This window comes from Schistocerca americana, chromosome 2 (assembly GCF_021461395.2).
Source record: "Schistocerca americana isolate TAMUIC-IGC-003095 chromosome 2, iqSchAmer2.1, whole genome shotgun sequence".
Taxonomy (NCBI): Eukaryota; Metazoa; Arthropoda; class Insecta; order Orthoptera; family Acrididae; genus Schistocerca; species Schistocerca americana.
The window spans coordinates 85,309,571-85,333,144 of NC_060120.1; positions in this window are offsets into that span (position 1 = coordinate 85,309,571).

The window sequence follows — 23,574 nt, forward strand, 5'->3', positions numbered from 1 at the left end:
ACTCGCGCCCCAATACGGGAAGAGGGACATAGAAATACGGAACAGCCACAAAATAATAACACAGGGCATTTCGGAAGTTATGAAAGAAATTGGCAATGTGCACCGAATTTTGAGATGGAACGGCCGACACGACCTAACAATGACCAATATGCGACTCGCCGACATGATGATTTTGACTATAAGCTGTTCATGACTACACGTAAATTCAAAACATTTAAAAATTCTGGCAACGACATTCATCCACAAGCATGGCTCCATCAATTCTCGCATTGTTTTCCTCCCAACTGGTCGTTAGAACACAGATTAGAATTTATGTGTGGCTACTTGGAGAATGAACCAGCTGTAAGAATGCGATCGGTAATTCACGATTGCCACAGTGAAGGAGAGTTTTACCATGCCTTCCTCTCAGCATATTGGTCTCAAGCCACACAAGACCGAGTAAAACATAGCATCATAATGATGAAACGTTTCGAACAATCTGAATTTTCCAGTCTTATGAAATATTTTGAAGACATGTTGCATAAGAATCAGTATCTTTCAAACCCATGCAGCCCCTCAGAACTCATCCACATTTGCTTAATCAAACTGCCTGAACATTTACGACATATTATTTTGGCAGGACGTTGCAAAGACGACATTGAAGCATTTCAGGGACTCTTACAAGAATTAGAAATTGACACTGACAATCGCGGAACGCGAAACCTGGAACACAACAATTACAGGTCACATCCGTCGCAATTCCGCGATGAAAGAAATAATAACTGGACACGACAAGGCTATTCTCACAACGCAAATCGCGACCAAAACAGACACCACCCGTATGACAACCGTTGGCAGAGCAGTAATAATTACAGGGAAAGATCACCTCTCCGCAGTAATGACTATCACAGAGCCAATCAGAGAAACAGACAATATGGGAACCAAAACAATTATTATCAAGGGAGACAGAATAACTTTAGACGCAACGGTCCAGCGCGCAGTTACGACTCAGGGAGGAATTCTCCACCACGTGACCGACAAGAAAGAAACTATGGAATCTACCGACATGACGACAGACGATATGATCGTAACGACAGACCTGAATTGCATCAGAACTGGCGGGATTCAAACAGAGCAGGGCCCTCTCGTCACGGTGAATTTGTAGAAGTTAGGTCTCCAAATCCCAATAACGACGCGCGCCAACAAAGAGACAATAGGCAATGACTCACACCGCTGGCAGCAACAAAACGTACTTATGAAACTGATGACGCAGCTGCCGTAGCTAGTAATTACGTAAAAATGGAAGACATTAGGGACATCTTACTCCAGGAACACGACGTAAAACTTAACAACATTGCATATCCTGTGATTCACATTACTGTAAATGACGTAAAATTTACGGCAGTACTTGACTCTGGCAGTCCCATCTCAGTAATTAGTGAAACAGCCTTTAGCAAATGCAACAAATCGAACGATTGCCCCACACTTCCGTTACGTAAGATTAAATTACAAGGTGCAATCTTTGGAAAAAGTGTAGATGTACGCCAACAAACCAACTTAGAATTCTTTTGTCAAAGCCACAGTTTCTCTACGAACTTTCTTATTGTTTCATTATTGTCGACGGAAATTATATTGGGAGTAGACTTTTTGAATGAATACAAAGCAATCTTAAACTTTCACGATGCTGAAATAAGTTTAGAAAAAGAAGGTAGGTCAATAGCTTTGAAATTTGAAGATTGGCTCTCAAACCATGACGAGGAAATTAATCGGCTTTACCTTCTGTCAGACAACAGTTCGGAATTTTCGACGGAACTTGACACTAACAATCACTCTGCAAGTACTGACAGGGATGGTATCGACGACATATTTGATACTAATGATTTAATTCAAAATAAAATTCAAACAATTGAGAACTGTAATGACATTGATAGGCAGGACCATTTTGAGATTTTACAAGCACATTCCACAGTTTTTACTCACAAAACAGGAACAATCAAGGGATTTCAATACCAATTTCGTGTTCGTGAGCATACTAAATTTTGTGTTAGACCATACGTAATTCCAGCACATTATAGGGACCGTGTTAGAACAGAAATACAATCTATGCTTGACGATGGCATCATTGAGCCTGCAGTAAGCTCATACAACAATCCATTACATGTTGTTGAGAAGAAAAATGGATCGATCAGGCTCGTCTTAGATTCGAGACAAATCAATACGATCATTATTCCTGAAACAGACAGGCCGCAAACGTTGGAAGAACTTCTTCAAAATTTTAATGGTGTAAAAGTGTTGTCTTCCATTGATCTCAGATCCAGCTTTTATCAGATCGAACTTCATCCAGAATGTAGAAAATACACAGCTTTCCTTTGTTTCGGCGTTTGTTATCAGTTTCGGAAACTTCCCTTTGGTTTGAACATTTCTTCAGCAGCATTCATTCGCGGGCTAAATTCCATATTACCTGAGTTCTTAAAACGTCACATCACCTTATATGTGGACGATATTCTAATAGCAGAAGCTTCATGGGAACTACATAATTGCATCCTCAACAGTTTGTTACGTATTTTTGCAGAATCTGGAATTACAGTTAACTTGGAAAAGTCTGAATTCGGTAGGACAAAGGTGAAGTTTTTGGGACATATTATTTCTTCTGAAGGCATTCAGCCGGATCCTGAAAAGTTAGAAGCAATCAGAGCCATTCCAGTTCCATCCACAAAAAGACAAGTCCGCAGTTTTCTAGGTCTCGTAAATTTTTACCGTCGTTTTCTGAATATGCAAATTCTTGTTACACCAAAACTTTGTTCTCTCACTGGAAAAAATACTATTTGGAACTGGGACGAACAAGCACAATTGGAATTCAATTCTTTGAAAGAAGCGTTACTTCACGCGCCAATCTTAGCTCATCCAGATCTGTCACAAGATTTCTGCCTTAGCACGGATTCTTCTAAAGTCGGTCTTGGTGCCCATTTATTTCAAGAAGCCATAGAAAATGACACTACCATTCAGAAAACCATTGCTTTTGCTAGCCGAGTGCTAACAAAATCTGAAAAAAATTATTCCGTTACTGAATTAGAAGCTTTAGCTATCGTTTGGGCATTTAACAAATTCCGTTTCTTTCTTTCTGGTAAGCACGTAAAAGTATACAGTGATCATCGTGCATTACAATTTCTTATGTCTTCAAAATTAAATCATGACAGGTTAAAACGTTGGGCATTGTTTCTGCAAGAATTCCGCTTCACAATAGTCTACATTCCCGGCAAGGAGAACATTGTTGCGGACGCACTGTCACGCGCACCGGCTGGGCTTGAGAAAAGTACCACAGAAGGCAACCTCGAGAAAAATTTCAGTATTCTTTACATTCAGAAAGTCGCCTTTGAAAACTTCATCACCACATCTTTAAAGGACATTGCTCATGAACAAGATAAAGATCCGATTTGGAAAGACATCAAGAGCAAATGGCATGAAAAGACACACACACAGATTCGGCATTATTATCTGGTTAGAAACAACATACTGTTCAAACGCTGCACTGTTGATGACAAGCTATGGGTACTTTGCATTCCTGACGATTTTGTTAATAAGCTCATTTGGTACATTCATTTCAGCTACGCACATTTTGGTCCACGAAAATGTTATCATATTCTGCGAACGACTTGTTATTTTAACAATATGGAAAAAAGAATTCCAAGAGTCTTGTCTATTTGTAAACTTTGTCAAAAGGCGAAACCATCTACTGTCTCACATCGTGCTCCGTTGTTTCCTATTATTCCTTCTAAATTAAAAGAATTTGCTGCTGTTGATCTCTTGGGACCGCTTGTCAGAACATCCAATGGATTTTCGTACGTTCTAGTCGCTGTTGAACTTACTTCAAAATTTGTTTCTTTCACTCCGTTATGTAAAGCCACTGGACGATCTGTATCCAACGCCTTTGTTAAAAATTTCTTACGTGAAGTTGGCCACGTTGCTAAAGTCATTTCAGATAACGGACCGCAATTTAGATCTGCTGTTTGGTCACGCACGCTTCGGAATCATAAAATCAAACCTGTTTTTATTTCATTGTACTCACCACATTGTAACCCGTCTGAACGGATTATGAAAGAAATCAATAAGCTTTGCAGACTTTTTTGTCACAGAAAGCATCAGCATTGGGACAGATATTTACACTTATTTCAAAACGTGCTGAATGAAATGCCTCACGACTCCACTGCTTTACCACCTACTCTTGTACTAAAGAATGAAGAACCACCGAACAGAATCAGAGAGCTTGTACCTTTCCCGAATACACGTAAACTTCGACACAAAGACATAATTGATTTGGCTCTTAAAAATATAAAATCTGCAGCAGACAAAAGGAGAAAACTACACGGTAAAGCAAATGCAAAGAAATTGTATACTGGTCAGAAAGTTCTCATTAAAGCTCATTCATTGTCACATAAGAAGAAACACTTGAGTCACAAATTCTTTCTAGTTTACAATGGACCTTACAGAATCCGACGTATACCACATGATAATTGCGTTGAAGTTGAAACTCTGCGTACTAGGAAGAGTGAAGGTTTACACCACATTTCACATGTAAAACCGTTTATTGAAAGATAATCTGCCTTTTTAACTTTGTCTTTGCCATATAACTTTACATTACTAGTATGCTTTGTCAGACTTAGAATCTGTTAATATGCAACAATGTTTGAAGTTAAATATCCAGTCAAGAACCAAGAGAACTTATTTAAACAGAAATTAAGAATGCATTGTTATAGTGAACTGACGACACATCGTTATTGTGTGTGTACATTCTTGTTTGTTAGTGGCACGATTACGTAACGACCATAAGGCTCACATACTTAAAACATATACTGGTACTGCTAATGAGATTTTAATGCAACATTTTGGTTTACTTGAAAATATATTCTGGATTTAAAGTACTTTCTGTGAGATACCAGATGACACAGTGGTTAGCTTATGTGACAGCTACACGATTTTATCACGACGCTACTAATGAGTGACAATATACAATGTTGCTTTTGCGGTGTTTCTGTTTTATATCTGCACAGTTTTTCTGTTTTATTCTGGAAAGTAAACATGTTTTAGTAGTAACTTTTGTAGTATAGCTACAATGAGACAGGGTTTTCCGTAGCACAACAATACGTTACAGCACAGTACGTTCTTCACCACAACAATAAGCGTAATAACTAAGATATCTATACGCAAAGCATTTCACTTTCGTTTATCATGAGGTAAGTACATTGTCTTCTGCAGAACTTAGCTTTCGGAGGACGATAACTACGACACTTCCACAGAGATTATCTTACAGCAAGACGCATATTTAGCGCTACAGGACACGTATTTGAGTGATTAATTTTGTACTTAAAACATTTACTTTTAAAGATTTTTGAATTACAAAGAAAGTTTTCCGTGATACATTTCATTCCATTGCTGTAATCTGTAACACCTGAGGGTATAATTATAATAATCCTCAGGGGGGTACACGCTTACTTTGTGTACCATGTGTTTGGCAAGCACAAAGAGCCCTAGCTAATATGGTATTTGCTTATACAACTTTACACTTCGGTACCATATTTCTCTAACACAGAATTACACAGCTATCTGATTATTTGACAGAGAAACAAACATTCTTTTTACTACGTCAGTGACAGATGTTTACGCAATTACAGAGTTGGATAACTTCACACTTACGAAATTGTATTTTGTCTGTACTGTGTGAACTCTTCATATTTTTTCGGAACCATTGTGATACTATGAGAGCTTTCAATGATGTATTTGGTATGGATTCATGATTTTTAAAGTACGTTTGAGGCAGATGACACTTTTGACATGAGCAGAGAATTTTTTTAATTATTGGAGGAAGCTACGACGATTTTGAGATTTGACTGAGGTGTTATGATGTTATTTTTACGACGACGATGTGTATTGTGCTGCTGAGGTACGTTTATGATTAATAGGCTGAGGCTATATGAGTTATTTGATTATGCTTCATATTTATAATGACGAAATATTGACGAGTGTCGATGGATACGTATATGTGTAATAAGGTAAGGAGTAATGAATAGTGGGTAGGGACTCTTGACTTGTGAAACAGGATGTTGGAAACCAAGAATCGTACTTTAAGAGTTATGAAATGTGTGTAAATGTGTGAATGTATCACAATGCCGGCGAAAATTTTTTGGACAACGTTATATTCATAGGATTTTCTTTCTACAGATTTGCAACGCTAATTCTTGACCTGTGAAATATTTTTATGTGAGACTGTCACTGTAGTGGAAACTGGTGTCGTAAATATTTCCGTAAGAAAGTTAAGTGACCACCTGCACGTAATGCGTCGTGGGCACGCAGCTGTGTCAAACACCTGGAGAAGAAGCCATTAGGGTGTGCCTTTCCGGAAGCACAGGTAGAAAAAAAAAGAAAAAAGGCAGGCCTTTATCCTCGCCATTGACATTCCTTTAGAGAAAATATTGCAAATGCGACACCCTCATTACTTCCATTAACCTTGCTATTGACATTCCTTTGTAGAAAGCATCGCAAATATTACACGCTCATTACCTGAAAACATATGATTACTCGTACTTTGTGCTAATTACTGCAATGCTTATGAATTGATGGGAAATATTCGTACATCTGCACACCTGATTATGACAAGTGTCTTTCTATGAGAGTTGAGAGCTACTGACTTACGAAATGCCACATGACTATTGAATGATATTTTTATGCTTTGCTTTTCGTAGTTGCTTATTTCACTTGATATCTGGTTTCCAGCTGTGTTGCAGCATTGCTTTTATAAAATAAAATGCATTTGCTAATGTGAACACTTTCTGTCAACAGATCTATTAAATAATAATTTTGTAATCCACATTCTTTAAAAAAGGAGCACTTGGAAAGGAAAGAACAATAAGAAGGGACTAGTAACAGTAACTGGACACATAATTCTCTTTTCAAGTTCATTGTAATATTTTTTTTTTATAATAAGTTGTCGTGGTGCACCACTTTAATTTACATAGACATTAAGATGTGAATATACACTTCCCTTATCTGCATTGTTGTTTTTACTGTAATATCTTTTCTGCTTGAGCTTTGTCATGTATAGATATAAGTTTTATATTTTTTATATTTGCTGCTGCTGTTTGCCAGGCATAGTGCTACTGAATTTTAAATTGTGTTACTCTGTTAAGCTAGTTTTACTACTGACTTATTTTTCTTGTTACTGTACATTGGCTCATATTAGTTGTAATGTTGCATTGCTTGGTAATTTATATTTACTGTAGCTTGCTTTGCAATTTTCCATTTTTTTTTTTTTTTTTTTTTGCCTTGCTGTTTGTGTTAATTTCTTATGTGCTGCTGCATTGCCTCATCCCTTAGTTTAGTATCTAAGCTCAGTAGATTTAAGTTAGCTTAAGAGGAGACTATATAAGAAACTAACTATTATAAATTTATAAGAAATGCATCGAGAAGCTATCAGAAAATGGTCTGGCAAAATAAAAAGGATACTGTACAGTGGAGAAAAACTATTATTGACAGAGGATGTGAACAGAATACAGAAAGCAGAGAGAAAAACTATTTTTGACAGAGGATGTGAACAAAATACAGAAGGCAGGCTTAGATAGGACTTTTGGGAATAATGATGAATGGAGATCTCCAAGAAGCAAAGAAAGTTTTGTTTGCAAAATACTGCAATGAAACAAACCCTGTCCTTTCCTTTTGTGTTATCCCACTATGTGTTTGGGTACCCTTGTGTATATATGTTCTTCCTGTCTTTATATGTTTACCGCCGGCCGAAGTGGCCGTGCGGTTAAAGGCGCTGCAGTCTGGAACCGCAAGACCGCTACGGTCGCAGGTTCGAATCCTGCCTCGGGCATGGATGTTTGTGATGTCCTTAGGTTAGTTAGGTTTAACTAGTTCTACGTTCTAGGGGACTAATGACCTCAGCAGTTGAGTCCCATAGTGCTCAGAGCCATTTGAACCATTTTTTTATATGTTTACCTCATCAGACATATGTTGTAGAATTTTTCTCATACTCAGCTACATGAACTATGATGAGGAATACTGTTATCCTCAAATATAATTTGCATTAATGATATGTTATTTACTTTGTAAAGATGTTAGACATTATTAATTCCGTTCTGTTTAATGCTCATGTGTGAAGTTGATGTTTCAAAAGTTATTGTGATCTTTTATGTATGTACTCATGTCATAATTCCACTGATGTGTATGTTAGTTCGATTCTTTTGTAAAGCCTGTACTATAAATGTTATCTGTATAGTTATGTTTTTAATGATGTATTTTGTACCTTTGTTATTGTATTCTTATGTTATAAAATTGTAATTGTCACCAGTTCATGATATTATTAACATGTAAGTTACATTTCACTGCACACGTTTCTGTTGGTCATAGTATATGGACAATATGTGAGAAGTAGGGACTGATAGTGTTTGCACGTGTGTTAATGATTCAGCAAGGGACTGGATAACAGCATTGCTGGTTCTAAGGACAATTTCAAAAAACTTTGTGAGTGCACAAGTGGTGGTTTATGGACTTGCTATATTGTCCGCAAGACTCTTCAGTGGTGATTGTGCACCTGCACAGTCACAACAGATGGCTGCTGGCCATCTCTTCAAGGACTACAGTGGGTCTACATCTTTGATGATCCATCAATACCATTATTTCTACAAGGACTGCAGTGGGTCTGCACCTCTGGTGGCCCACCAATACCATACTCTCTACCAGGACTACAGTGGGTCTACTCTGTGATGACCTACCTACTAATATTCTTCAAAACGTCGAATGACTCTGCTGTGGGTTTGCTCTGTTGTGGCCCATTATCTGTCAGCATGTCAAGAGTCAGCACTGTCTTTCCGATGGAAGGACAACGCTACTTCTTCAAGACTGCATGGAAATCCACTACTTCTGTTGGCAATTTCTTCTACTGCTCAGACTTTGAGAAAAACACTACTATTTTACCGTGATGAACGATCAGGACTGTCTTTATAGACTGTGAGAAAATTTGAGCTTTTGACCAACATTGTATCAATAAGTGTGTGCATTTGATTTCTTTGTTATTGTAATTATGAAAAATTTTTTCAAATCTGTATTGGCCACTGCCCAATCCAATTTTTAAAATTTTTTGTGGGGAGCATGGGGGCTATGTAAGTAGGCTGTTTAGGTTTTTTTATTGGTAACGCCACCTCTGTATGAAAATCACTGGCTGTGCTGTGTGCAGTCTGTGTCTGCTTTGCATTGTTGTAATACTCGCCATTGTAGTGTTAGGCAGCTGGCTGTGAACAGCGCGTAGCGTTGCGCAGTTGGAGGTGAGCCGCCAGCAGTGGTGGATGTGGGGAGAGAGATGGCGGAGTTTTGAAATTTGTCATGAACTGCTATATTTATATATGATGATATCAAGCTGGCAGTAGTGGCGCTCGCTGTATTGCAGTAGCTTGAGCAGCGAAGATTTTTGTGAGGTAGGTGATTTGTGAAAGGTATAGTTTAATGTTAGTCAGGGCCATTCTTTTGTAGGGAATTTTGAAAGTCAGATTGCGTTGCGCTAACAAAATATTGTGTGTCAGTTTAAGCACAGACATGTATAATTGTTCAAAAGGGGACGTTTCACCTTCAGTATTTGAAAATTTGTTTCCTTTTCATATGCATGCTTCAAATTAGCTTGCCGCTCTGGCAGTGAATTGTTTGCAATCCAACTGATTAATCAAAATACACTTGTACCTCCCTACATTCACTGTTTCAATGATGATATAAACCCACCTGTAATTAAAACTTCTAAAACCTTCTGAAATGCCGCTGCCATATTTGGCGACGGAAATAGAAGAAGTTTAAAGTTTCGTTACCGACGAGATCATGAGATACGGAGCAAATGGATAAGGGTGGGAAAGGAAACAGGGTGTGCCCTTTTTAAAGAAACCATCACGGATTTTATTAGTGGCTTAAAAATAACACTCGGATGTGAATGGCCATGAGCAGATTTGAACGGTCGACGTCCGTGATGATAGTCCAATGTCTCCTTACCCTCTTTTAGCAACAAAGACCCAGTAGGATACAATGAAAAACAGTCACAATCAAATACAATTTCATACTACGTACGTTTGTATTACTGAATAAAACATTCGATACACGTCTGTACCGTGAACATAACAGCAGGCTATGTTTTAATTAATAAAAAATGCTTGTATACTATAGTTATTTTGTGTCAGACATTCTCAATCTCCTCAAACTAATATAATAAAAAAAATTCAATGTCTAGATAATAACAGCAATAATTATGATAATATTACGTCAACAGTACTAAAGGCCTAGCATAACATTGAACAACAGAAAGAAGTAAAGGAAGTTTTTAATATTTTGAAGCGAAGGCTGTATGTCTCAGAAGGCAACATCGTGACACCAGAAAGATTTAGTTTAGTTGCAAATATTCACACTTGATTAATGCTTTCGATCGTTTTTAATGATCATCTCCAGATCTACAAATTAAATAAAAACATTAATAGGTAACTTTATATTTAATTTCCTGAAATGAAAACTTTCTTTCACCGCCCTATCTAGTATCGGATGATGACATAGTGCTTCAGAGATTCCTGAACTGTACTGTACCACTGTTCTTTTAAAAATATACCTCGGACAAAACATTACCATTATTAAAAGTGTGCCAGGTCAAGATGTGACAGACGGTGAAGTTAAAGAATTTATTTTACCTCATTTTTAGATCTGAAGATGACCATTACTTATAATAGAAATAAGTAATCAAGTATTGATATTTGCAACAGAGACCATGGATAAAAATATTTTTAAAAAGATTTTTGAACAAGTTACAGTACCACCCAGACAATGTCATTCGTTGTTATAAAAAAAATTACAGCATTTGATTTGGTCATCGTTCCCAGTATTTTACGAACTTTCTTCTGACACGGTTTATAATACACTCCTGGAAATTGAAATAAGAACACCGTGAATTCATTGTCCCAGGAAGGGGAAACTTTATTGACACATTCCTGGGGTCAGATACATCACATGATCACACTGACAGAAACATAGGCACATAGACACAGGCAACAGAGCATGCACAATGTCGGCACTAGTACAGTGTATATCCACCTTTCGCAGCAATGCAGGCTGCTATTCTCCCATGGAGACGATCGTAGAGATGCTGGATGTAGTCCTGTGGAACGGCTTGCCATGCCATTTCCACCTGGCGCCTCAGTTGGACCAGCGTTCGTGCTGGACGTGCAGACCGCGTGAGACGACGCTTCATCCAGTCCCAAACATGCTCAATGGGGGACAGATCCGGAGATCTTGCTGGCCAGGGTAGTTGACTTACACCTTCTAGAGCACGTTGGGTGGCACGGGATACATGCGGACGTGCATTGTCCTGTTGGAACAGCAAGTTCCCTTGCTGGTCTAGGAATGGTAGAACGATGGGTACGATGACGGTTTGGATGTACCGTGCACTATTCAGTGTCCCCTCTACGATCACCAGTGGTGTACGGCCAGTGTATGAGATCGCTCCCCACACCATGCTGCCGGGTGTTGGCCCTGTGTGCCTCGATCGTATGCAGTCCTGATTGTGGCGCTCACCTGCACGGCGCCAAACACGCATACGACCACCATTGGCACCAAGGCAGAAGCGACTCTCATCGCTAAAGTCGACACGTCTCCATTCGTCCCTCCATTCACGCCTGTCGCGACACCACTGGAGGCGGGCTGCACGATGTTGGGGCGTGAGCGGAAGACGGCCTAACGGTGTCCGGGACCGTAGCCCAGCTTCATGGAGACGGTTGCGAATGGTCCTCGCCGATACCCCAGGAGCAACAGTGTCCCTAATTTGCTGTAATTTGCTGGGAAGTGGCGGTGCGGTCCCCTACGGCACTGCGTAGGATCCTACGGTCTTGGCGTGCATCCGTGCGTCGCTGCGGTCCGGTCCCAGGTCGACGGGCACGTGCACCTTCCGCCGACCACTGGCGACAACATCGATGTACTGTGGAGACCTCGCGCCCCACGTGTTGAGCAATTCGGCGGTACGTCCACCCGGCCTCCCGCATGCCCACTATACGCCCTCGCTCAAAGTCCGTCAACTGCACATACGGTTCACGTCCACGCTGTCACGGCATGCTACCAGTGTTAAAGACTGCGATGGAGCTCCGTATGCCACGGCAAACTGGCTGACACTGACGGCGGCGGTGCACAAATGCTGCGCAGCTAGCGCCATTCGACGACCAACACCGCGGTTCCTGGTGTGTCCGCTGTGCCGTGCGTGTGATCATTGCTTGTACAGCCCTCTCGCAGTGTCCGGAGTAAGTATGGTGGGTCTGACACACCGGTGTCAATGTGTTCTTTTTTCCATTTCCAGGAGTGTAGTTTATGGCGAAGTGATCTGACATTTAACAAGTAATCTGGCAGTTTCAAATATCATAGTCTCCTTGGTATTCATTTTTTGGTTTATTTATTTACAACATGCTCCATTACAATGTTTTAATACCACATGCATGTACTGTGTATGTATGTCTCTGTGTGGACTGTAATGTAATGTTCGTGTTGTATGATGATGATGATGATGAGATGAGAGATGGGAGAGGGTTAAACCCAGTGCCAGCACATAGCCTACTCTTCGCAAATAGCACCAAGGCGGCCACCAAGCTTGATCATCATCAACAGTGTCACATGCTCTCACTACATGTATGAAATTCTCTTTAAGACATATCGTAACGAATTTCTAAACTATGGTTTTTAAAAAAAATACATACTCTTAAAAAACTAAATGAAATAAACAGAAACTGGGAATAATCGGATGCTAGTATATGAGGTCCAATTATCGGTCCATGCACGACATTGCAAAGTACCAATATGTTCCAAAAACTGGCACGCGAAAATGTGACTTTTGAGAGGGTTACATTTCGGGTTCTATTGATCACAGACGTAGTGGATCAAGTGTTTTGGATAGACCTTCACCTTGCATCCATTTGTTTACCTCTTGGAACTATCCTAGACTACAGGGTAAAATTTAATCATTACACGCTTCCTCCAGCTCATTCAAACAGCAAATCCGTAGGTTCTTTTGCATTAGTATGTGAGTCTTACGCTGCTTATAAGAACGAATAATCCTTTAAGAATCATAAGAGGAAGACTTATACTTGGGAAAGGCCGGGAGATACACAAAGATTTCAGTTAGAATACATCATAGTCAGGGTAAGAGTCCGAAATGGGATATGGGATTATAAGGCGTACCCAAGAGCAGATACGGGCTCAGAACAAAATTTAATAACGATGAAGACTAATGAGGAAGAATTAATGCACAAAGAACAAGGAATGAAGAGATACGTCTGACATTCTCTCAGGCTATAGATACTGCGATAAGCTCAGTAGGCAGTTCAATTGAAGAGGAATATCTTTGAAAACGCAATCACGGAATTTAGAAATAAAAACGTAGTTTCAAGGAAGGTAACTGCGAGGAAACCACAGGTAACAGAAAAATACTTCAGTTGATCAACGAAATAACGGAGTACGAAAATATTCAAGGAAATTCAGCTATAGATAAATACAAGTCACTTAGGAATGAAATAGGAAGTATCCAGAATGAGATTTTCACTCTGCAGCCGAGTGCGCGCTAATATGAAAGTTCCTGGCAGATTAAAACTGTGTGCCGGACCGAGACTCGAACTCGGGAAGTTCCCGAGTTCGAGTCTCGGTCCGGCACACAGTTTTAATCTGCCAGGAAGTTTCACTTTAGATGGGAAGTACACGGAAACTAGGGCGAAATGGTTGCTTGAAAAATATGAAGAAGTTCCATTTTTTTTCCAACAGTCCTCTGACTGGTTTGAAGCGGCACGCTACGAATTGCTCTCCTAAGACAATCTCTTCATCTCGGAGTAACACTTTCAACCTACGTCCTCAATTATTTGCTGGGTGTATTCCAATCTCTGTCTTCCTGTACAATTTTTATCCTCTACAACACCCTCTAGCATCATGGAAGTTACTCCCGGATGTCTTAACATATGTGCTGCCATCGTGTCCCTTCTTCTTACCATTGTTTTCCATATATTCTTTTTCTCACCTATTTCGCGGAAAACTCCTCATTCCTTGCCGTATCAGTCCACATTATTTTCATTTATACCTGAAGTGCTTCAATCTCTTCCTTTCCAGTTTTCTCAAAGTCTATGTTTCACTACCATATAAAGCTGTGGTCGAAACGGATATTCTCAGTAATTTCTTCCTCAAATTAAGGTCTGTGTTTGATACTGGTAGATTTCTCTTGGCCATTAATGACCTTTTGCCAGTGCTAGTCTGCTTTCGATGTCCTCCGACCGTCGTGGGTTCTTCAGTTGGCTAAGTTGCCGAATTCCGTAACTTCATCTACTTCGTGATCATCAATCCTGATGTTAAGTTTCTCACTTCTTATTAGTTTCACCTTACTTCGATTTATTCTCAGCCCGTATTCTGTACTCATTAGACTGTTCATTCCATTCAGCAGATCATGTAGTTCTTCCTCACTCTCACTGAGGATAGCAATGTCATCATCAAATCTTATCATAGATATTCTTTCACCTTAACTTTTACTTCCACTCTCGAGCCTTTGTTTTATTTCCGTCATTGCTTCTTCGATGTCTATATTGAACAGTAGGGGCGAAAAACGACATCCTTTTCAAACCGAGCACTTCGTTTTCGGTCTTCCACTCTTATTATTCCCTCTGGCTTCTTGTACATATTAACAATCTGTCCTCACAACTGACCCCTATTGTTCATAGAATTTCGAACATCTTACACCATTTTACATTGTCCAACGCATTTTCAAGGTCGACAAATCCTATGAACGTGTCTTGATTGTTTTTTACTCTTGCTTTCATTATCAAAGGCAATGTCAGAATTGCCTCCCTGGTGCCTTTACCTTTCCGAAAGCCAAACTGATCGCCACGTGACACATCGTCAGTTCTGCTCTCCATTCTTCAGTATATTATTGTTATCAGCAAGTTGGATCTATAAGCTGTTAAGCTGACTGAGCGATAATTCTCGCACTGGTCGGCTCTTGCAATCTGCGGAACTGTGTGGATGATATTTTTCCGAAAGGCAGATGGTATATAGCCAGACTCAGATTCTACACAACTACGTGAATAGTCGTTTTGTTGCCACTTCCCCCAATGATTTCAGAAATTCTAATGGAATGTTTTCTATCCCTTCTGCCTTATTTGACATTAAGTCTTCCAGAGCTCTTTTAAATTCTGATACTGATACTGGGTCCACAATCTGTTCTGTATTGACTACTGTTTCTTCTTCTATCACGTTCTCAGACAAGTCAAACTCCTCTTAAAGGTGTTAGGTGTATTCTTCCCATCCATCCGCTCTATCCCCTGTATTTAACAGTGGTAATGCCATTCCACTCTTAATGTTACCTCCCTCGCTTTTAGTTTTAGCGGTGGTTGTTTGGCTTTCTTATATGCTGATTCAGTCCTTCCGAAATCATTATATCTTCGATTTCTTCACATTTTTGATGCAGACCTTTCGCCTTTGATTACCAGCACTTCCTACTTATTTCATTCCTAAATCACCTTTATTTCCGTATTCTGAATTTTTCTGTTGGTTTTTGTACTTTCTTCTTTCGTCGATCAACTGAAATATTTATTCTGTTACCTTGGTTTCCTCGCAGTTACGTTCCTTGTAACTTCTTTGAACCGACGGTCTTCTTTCCAACTTCTGTGATTGCCCTTCTTAGAGATGCCCATTCCCCTTCAACTGAAATCCCTACGGACGTATTCTTTATCGCGGTACTTGTAGCCTCAGAGAACTTCAAGAGTACCTCTTCATCCCTTAGTATTTCCGTTTCTCACTTCTTTGCTCATTGATTATTCATGAATAGTCTCTTAAACTTCAGCCTACTCTTCATCACTACTGCATTGTGATTTGCATGGTTTATATGATTTGATGGTATTGACAGCGGCTTTAGACTGTTTGCCGATGATGCTGTAGTCTACAGGAAAGTAGTATCACATGAAAGTTGTGAACAAATAAATGAGGATTTGCAGAAACTAAATGCATGGTGTAATGACTGGCAGTTATCTCTCAATATTAGTAAGTGTAACCTATTGCGTATAACAAGGCGAAAATCCCCATTAATGTATGAGTACAAAATAAGTGATCAGTCTTTGGAAGCGGTAACATCAGCGAAGTATCTGGGTGTGACTATTCGAAATGATCTCAAATAGAATGATCAGATTACACAAGTAACGGGCAAGGTGAACTCTAGATTGCGGTTTATTGGTAGAATCCTGAAGCGATGCAGTCCTTCAACAAAGGAAATAGTTTACAATACGTTAGTTCGTCCAGTCTTAGAGTATTGATCGTCTGTATGGGACCCTTAACAGTTAGGTCTGGTTCAAGAGATTGAGAAGGTCCAAAGAAGAGCGCAAGATTCATAACTGCTACATTTAGCCATCGCGAGAGCGTTACAAATCTCATAGAAAGTTTGAAGTGGGACACACTTGCAGATAGACGACCCGCTTACGGAAGGGGCTGCTCACTAAATTCCGAAATCCAATCTTCGTGAGGATGTAGAGCATATATTATTACCACCAACTTTCAAATCGCGTAATGATTATCATTGAAAGATAAGGGAAATAAGAGCTCGTTCAGACAGTCGTTTTTCACTCGCGCGATCCGCAAGTGGAACAGAGGGGGGGGGTGGGGGGGTGGGGGGGGGGAATATGACTTTGGCGCGAATTGTGCCCTCCGCCACACACCTCTTGGTGGCTAGTGGAGTATATATGTAGATGTAGGTGCATCTGTATCTGTTCCTGGGAACACCTTACAATCCAACAACTGATATCGGAATCTCCGTCTGTCAATGATGTAATATCTCCTGGCCTTTTCCAAGTACACTCCTGGAAATGAAAAAAGAACACATTGACACCGGTGTGTCAGACCCACCATACTTGCTCCGGACACTGCGAGAGGGCTGTACAAGCAATGATCACACGCACGGCACAGCGGACACACCAGGAACCGCGGTGTTGGCCGTCGAATGGCGCTAGCTGCGCAGCATTTGTGCACCGCCGCCGTCAGTGTCAGCCAGTTTGCCGTGGCATACGGAGCTCCATCGCAGTCTTTAACACTGGTAGCATGCCGCGACAGCGTGTACGTGAACCGTATGTGCAGTTGACGGACTTTGAGCGAGGGCGTATAGTGGGCATGCGGGAGGCCGGGTGGACGTACCGCCGAATTGCTCAACACGTGGGGCGTGAGGTCTCCACAGTACATCGATGTTGTCGCCAATGGTCGGCGGAAGGTGCACGTGCCCGTCGACCTGGGACCGGACCGCAGCGACGCACGGATGCATGCCAAGACCGTAGGATCCTACGCAGTGCCGTAGGGGACCGCACCGCCACTTCCCAGCAAATTAGGGACACTGTTGCTCCTGGGGTATCGGCGAGGACCATTCGCAACCGTCTTCATGAAGCTGGGCTACGGTCCCGCACACCGTTAGGCCGTCTTCCGCTCACGCCCCAACATCGTGCAGCCCGCCTCCAGTGGTGTCGCGACAGGCGTGAATGGAGGGACGAATGGAGACGTGTCGTCTTCAGCGATGAGAGTCGCTTCTGCCTTGGTGCCAATGATGGTCGTATGCGTGTTTGGCGCCGTGCAGGTGAGCGCCACAATCAGGACTGCATACGACCGAGGCACACAGGGCCAACACCCGGCATCATGGTGTGGGGAGCGATCTCCTACACTGGCCGTACACCACTGGTGATCGTCGAGGGGACACTGAATAGTGCACGGTACATCCAAACCGTCATCGAACCCATCGTTCTACCATTCCTAGACCGGCAAGGGAACTTGCTGTTCCAACAGGACAATGCACGTCCGCATGTATCCCGTGCCATCCAACGTGCTCTAGAAGGTGTAAGTCAACTACCCTGGCCAGCAAGATCTCCGGATCTGTCCCCCATTGAGCATGTTTGGGACTGAATGAAGCGTCGTCTCACGCGGTCTGCGCGTCCAGCACGAACGCTGGTCCAACTGAGGCGCCAGGTGGAAATGGCATGGCAAGCCGTTCCACAGGACTACATCCAGCATCTCTACGATCGTCTCCATGGGAGAATAGCAGCCTGCATTGCTGCGAAAGGTGGATATACACTGTACTAGTGCCGACATTGTGCATGCTCTGTTGCCTGTGTCTATGTGCCTGTGGTTCTGTCAGTGTGATCATGTGATGTATCTGACCCCAGGAATGTGTCAATAAAGTTTCCCCTTCCTGGGACAATGAATTCACGGCGTTCTTATTTCAATTTCCAGGAGTGTATATCACTTCCTCTTTTTTATCTTGAACAGATTATTCGCTTTTACTTACAGAAATCTATTGCTGCACTAAATTAATCTTCCTCCTCTCTCACACCTAGTGCCAAGCCCATATTCTCCAGTAAGCCCTCTTCTACTCCTTCCCCTACAACCGCATTTTAATACCAAAATAACTATTACATTTTCATCTCCCTTTACGTATTGAATCACCCGTTCAGTATCCTCATATACTTCCTTTTCCTCTTTATGTTCTCTTTGTGACGCCGGCACGAATACCTGAAGTATCGTTATCGGAGTTTGTTTTGCTGTCGATTCTGATGAGAACCACACTAACTCTGAACTGTCCACAGCAACTCACTCTCTGCCCTACCTTCCTGTTCATAACTAATTATACTCCACTTATACCCTGTACTCATCTGACCATAAATCTTTGTCTTTTTTCCATTCGCGTATAGAAAAATAGAGGGCGGTGGCATTAAGACTGCGATGGGAATTTCACTGTTGAATGCAGAGAAGACAGAGGACAGATGGATGGATTACAATGAAGCTATCAATGACGAGGAGGACTTTCCTAATGACATCATTGAAGATGAAGCAGAATTCCAGTATTAAAATCATAATTACCTTTTTTGGGTCATCAGTCTTCTGGCAGGTTTGATGCGGCCCACCACCAATTCCTCTCCAGTGCTATCCTCTTCATGTCAGAGTAGCACTTGCACCATACGTCCTCAATTATTTGGTGGATGTATTCCAATCTTCGCCCTCCTATACAGTTTTTGCCCTCTACAGCTCCCTCTACTACCATGGAAGTCATTCTCTCATGTCTCAGCAGATGTCCTATCATCCTGTCCCTTCTCCTGATCAGTGTTGTCCACATATTCCTTTCCTCTCTGATTCTGCGTAGAACCTCCTCATTCGTTACCTTATCAGTCCACCTAATTTTCAACACTCATCTATAGCACGTCATCTCAGACGCTTCGATTCTCTTCTTTTCCGGTTTTCCCGCAGTTCATGTTTGACTACCATACAACGCTGTGCTCCAGGCGTACATTCTCAGAAATTTCATCCTCAAATTGAGGCCGATATTTGATATTAGTATACTTCTCTTCAGTAGGAATGCCCTTTTTGCCACAGCTAGTCTGCTTGATGTCTTCCTTGCTCCGTCCGTCATCGATTATTTTACTGCCAAGCTAGCAGAATTCCTTAACTTCGTCTACTTCGTGACCATCAATCCTGATGTTAAGTTTCTCGCTGTTCTCATTTCTACTACTTCTCATTGCCTTCGTCTTTCTGCGATGTAGTTGGGGGTTGGGTTGTTTGGGGAAGGAGACCAGACAGCGAGGTCATCGATCTCATCGGATTATGGAAGGATGGGGAAGGAAGTCGGCCGTGCCCTTTCAAAGGAACCATCCCGGCATTTGCCTGGAGCGATTTAGAGGAATCACGGAAAGCCTAAATCAGGATGGCGGGACGTGGGATTGAACCGTCGTCCTCCCGAATGCGAGTCCAGTGTCTAACCACTGCGTCACCTCGCTCGGTTACGATTTAGTCTCCAGCCATACTCTGTGCTCATTAGACTGTTCATTCCGTTCAGCAGATCATGTAATTCTTATTCACTTTCACTTAGGACAGCAATGTCATCAGTGAATCTTATCATTGGTATCCAGTCGCCTTGAATTTTAATTCCACTCCTGAACCTTCCATCTATTTTCATCATTGCTTCCTCGATGTACAAATTGAACAGTAAGGGCGAAAGGCTACAACCTTGTCTTACACCCTTTTTAATACGAGCACTTCGTTCTTGGTCGTCCACTCTTCTTATTCTCTCTAGGCTGTTGTACACATTGTATGTAACCCGTTTCTCCCTGTAGCTTACCCCTACTTTTTTTCAGAATTTCGAACATCTTCCACCATTTCGTCTTGACTTCCTTGCACTTCCTAGTTATTTCATTCCTCAGCGACTTGTATTCCTGTGTTCCTGAGTTTCCCGGCACGTTTTTGTACTTCCTCCTTTCATCGATCAGTTGAAGTATTTCTTCTTGCTTAGTCCGTTCACTGGCGCCATTACGTTTGCTGGCTTTGTCAGTCCGTGAGTGGCTGCAGCGGCGTTTATCGATAGCGAGAACTTTGGTACTATCTTTGCAGCGACCTCTAGGATTTCCGGGTCGTCGAGTGTCGGAGTTCAGTTGGGACGGAAAAGCAGTAAGGTCCGACAGCGTCAGTTCTCGCCGACGGAGCTGGCGATATATGCACTTCCCGATGGAAGCGAGTTTAAGTTGAATGGATCGTTATATTCAAGTAGTACAACTTTCACTTGTGTGTGTGTCCGTCCGCCGAAGTGCCCTAATGTCATCAAGCTGTCAGTTAGCGGTTTTATACTCTGATGCTTCCCTTGCCTGACTTGATTGGCAACGACCGCTGGTTGGTCGTTCGGATAGTCGTGTCAGTGGACGACGTGTATTGGTCTTTCGACCGTTTCTGTGTTCTTAGCGTTCATGTCTACGTGCAATTCGTCGCATTGCTGTGACTGTTTTAGCATTGCCTAAGTTGTTTGCGGAATTATCTTTTGCAGTTCCATGTGCATCTAGTCAGATTTTGAATAGGCAGTTTGGTCTTAATCCTGTCTGCGTACTAGGATGCGGTGGGTCCAATTTGTGTAATTAAATGCTTTTCATATGACGATGTTAACTGTTAGTTCTATCGTGGTAATGGTTATTGCATCTTAGGTGGATTTTGCGATTGTGCTGGTCGGCGTTTAAGCTGCCCTAGTTTTAGTTGCCATCCCGTTAAGTGAGCATAACTCTTGGCTGCCCGTCTCACCGATTACGCAGCTGTAGGTACTTTTCTCAGGTCGATCCTGGAGCACTGTATGTGAATCACTCCCTTCTCTATTCGGTCTGATGGTGTGAATTGTTTAAAAATAATATTTTGTTTAAATTATTCCTATTGCCAGCGGCCTTGAGCTGACAAATTATTTGAATTCTTCTTCATAAGGACTTCAGACGTCAGTGTAGCTTGTGTTACAGTCAATATTTTTTAAATGAGTGGTTTTAAAAAATTATTTCCTTAAATAAAGTGTTTACTGTGCATCCAACGGTAACTGATTAGACGCCGTTCACAACTTTTCTTGCCTTCACTAAGTCCCACGTATCACATATGTTTCCCTTCCCAGCTTCTGTGATGGCCCTTTTTAGAGATGTCCATTTCTCTTCAAGTGTCTGCCTACTGGGCTATTCCTTATTGCTGTATCTATAACCTTAGAGAACCTCATCCGTATCTCGTCGTTCCTTAGTACTTCCTTATCCAACTTCTTTGCCTATTGATTCTTCGTGAGTGATGTCTTAAACTTAAGCCAACTCTTCATCAATATTATGTTGTGATCTGAGTCTTCATCTGTTCCTGGGTACACCTTACAATCCAGTATCTGATTTCGGAATCTCTGTCTGACCATGATGTAATCTAACTGAAATCTTCCCGTATCAACCAGCCTTTTCTAAGTATACCTCCTCCTCTTGTGATTCTTGAACAGAGTATTCGCTATTACTACCTGAAACTCCGCTCTCATTCCGTGTCCCAAGCACATATTCTCCTGTTTTATTTTCTGCTACTACTTCCCCTACAACAGCATTCTAGTCGCCCATGACTATTAGATTTTCATATTCCTTTACGTATTGTGTTACTCTTTCAATATCCTCATATACTTTCTCTGTCTCTTCATCTTCAGTTTGCGACGTCCGCATGTATACCTGAACATTCGTTGTCGGTGTTGGTTTGCTGTCGATTCTCATAAGAACAACCGTGTCACTGAACTGTTCACAGTAACACACTCTCAACCCTACCTTCCATTTCATATCGAATCCTACTCCCATTTTACAATTTTCTGCTGCGGTTGGTATTACCTTATACACATCTGACCAGAAATTCTTGTCTTCTTTCCCGTTCATTTCACTGACCCCTACCATATCTAGATTGAGCTTTTGCAGTTCCCTTTTCAGATTTTCTAGTTTCCCAATCACGTTAAAGCTTCTGACATTCCACGCCCAGACTTGTAGAACGTTATCCTTTCGTTGATTATTCAGTCTTTTTCTCATGGTATCCTCCCCCTTGGCAGTTCTCTCCCGGAGATCCGAATGGAGGGCTCTTCCGGAATCTTTTGCCAATGGAGAGATCGTCATGACACGCAAGTCTTAAGGTCAACTAAAGCAGAAGGAATTTATAGCATTCCATATGAGTTTCTAAAATCATTGGTGGAAGCAGAAATAAAACGACTTCTCACATTGGCGTGTAGGATATATGAAACATGCGATATACCATCAGACTTCCGGAAAAAACATCATTCACACGGTTCTGAGCATAGTAAAACACAAAAAAGTGTGAGAATGATCGCACTATCACATTAACAGCTGATGGACTCAAGTTAATCACAAAAATAATACACACAAGAATGGAAAAGAAAACTGAGGATCTGTTAGATGACGATCAGTTTGGTTTTCATAGAAGTAAAGTCACCTGAGTGACAGTTCTGATTATATAGAAAGAAATGGAAGCAAGACCGGAGCAGCATCAAGACCTACCAATAGGATCTGTCGACGCGATGAAAGCGTTTTTCAATGTAAAATGGTACAAGATGTTCGAATTTTGAGTAGAATGGGGGTAAGCCATAGGGAAGGCCGTATAATATAGTATTAGAACAAGAACCAAGAGGAAACAACAACAGTTAAAGGCCAAGAACGAAGTGCTCGCGTTGCATTGGGCGTCAGACACGGGTGCAGCCTCTCACCCATACTATTCAATCTATCCATCAAAGAAGCAGTGACGGAAATAAAAGAAAGGTTCAAGCGTGGGACTAAAATTCAAGGTAAAAGAATATGACTGAGCAGATCTGCAGATGGCTTTGCCACCGTCGGTGAAAATTAAGAGGTGCAGGCAGTTTTAATTGTAATGAACAGTCTAATGAGTACAGAAAACAGACTGAGTGTACGTCGAAGAAAAAGTAAGGTGAGGTAGCAGAAATTAGAACCGTGAGAAACATCAGAATCACTGATCACGAAGTAGATGTAAAGGAATTCTGGTACATAGGCAGCAAAATAACTCATGGCGAACGGAGCAATGAGGACATTAAAAGCAATCTAGCACTGACAAAAAGATCGTTCCTCATCAAGAGAAGCCTGCTGATGTCAGTTATAGTTCTTTATTTAAGGAAGAAATTTCCGAGACCGAAAGTATGGTAGTGAGACATGCATAAAGGGAAAAATCCAAACAGAAGAGACCAAAGCCTTTGAGATGTGGTGCTACAGAAGAGTG